Source organism: Tupaia chinensis, unplaced genomic scaffold, assembly GCF_000334495.1.
Source record: "Tupaia chinensis unplaced genomic scaffold, TupChi_1.0 Scaffold000182_1, whole genome shotgun sequence".
Classification (NCBI taxonomy): Eukaryota; Metazoa; Chordata; class Mammalia; order Scandentia; family Tupaiidae; genus Tupaia; species Tupaia belangeri.
In genome coordinates this window covers 181,613-182,438 of record NW_006159657.1, presented here as the reverse complement: position 1 = coordinate 182,438, position 826 = coordinate 181,613, and the positions used below count along the sequence as shown (strand labels likewise).

Below are 826 nucleotides of genomic sequence, written 5' to 3'. Positions count from 1 at the left end.
CCTTGTCCTGCCTTGCTCGTGTGAGCTGCAGCAGAATTCCAAATGGCCGGGGTAAGGCTGTGAAGGACGCCGGAAAGGCCCAGACAAAGGCAGTTTTCCGCTCGCAGAGAGCCGGCTTGCCGTTCCTGGTGGGCCGTATTCACCGACACCTGAAATCTAGGACGACCAGCCTGGACGTGGGGGTGGCTGCTGCTGTGTACAGCGCTGCGATCCTGGGGTGCCTCACCGCAGAGGTACTCGAACTTAATGTTACTCCTCGCCACTTGCAACTTGCTATTCGTGGGGATGAGGAACTGGTCTCCCTCATCAAGGCTCCAACTGCTGGTGGTGGGTTATTCCACACATCCACAAATCTCTGGTTGGGAAGAAAGGACCACAGAAGACTGTCTAAAGGATGTCTGGATTCCTTACTATCTCAGGACTCTAAGTGCTCTACCAGCTGTCCAGTGTTGGCGATTCCAGGGGACTGTGTCTCTGTGGAAAACACAACTTTGCCTTTTTGTAATTCTATTTGAGCTAGTGGGAAGTTGAATTAGCTTTCCAATCAACCAAGTTTCTACATTCGAGTCTTAACCGTACTTAAGTGTTACTGTGGCTTCAAAGAAGCTATTGATTTCAAAGTAGTGGGTTTTGGTTGAGTGGACTGTTTTTTAATTTAAAAACTGGATTTTAATTGTGATGCAGAAGTTATAGTAACAAACGTTTGGTTTTGTACAGACATCATATCCACTCTGGTGGATAAGCTCAATAAAGGTCATATCCCAAACTGGAAAAAAAAACAAAACAAAACACACACACACACACACACACACACACACACACACAC

The 826-nt window shown here is 47.1% G+C and overlaps 1 pseudogene; it reads left to right on the top strand.

Moving 5' to 3' along the window:
• Positions 1-449, top strand: part of LOC114007469 (histone H2A.Z pseudogene) — a 3,224-nt pseudogene extending 2,775 nt beyond the window's left edge.
• Positions 450-826: the final 377 nt, after the last annotated feature.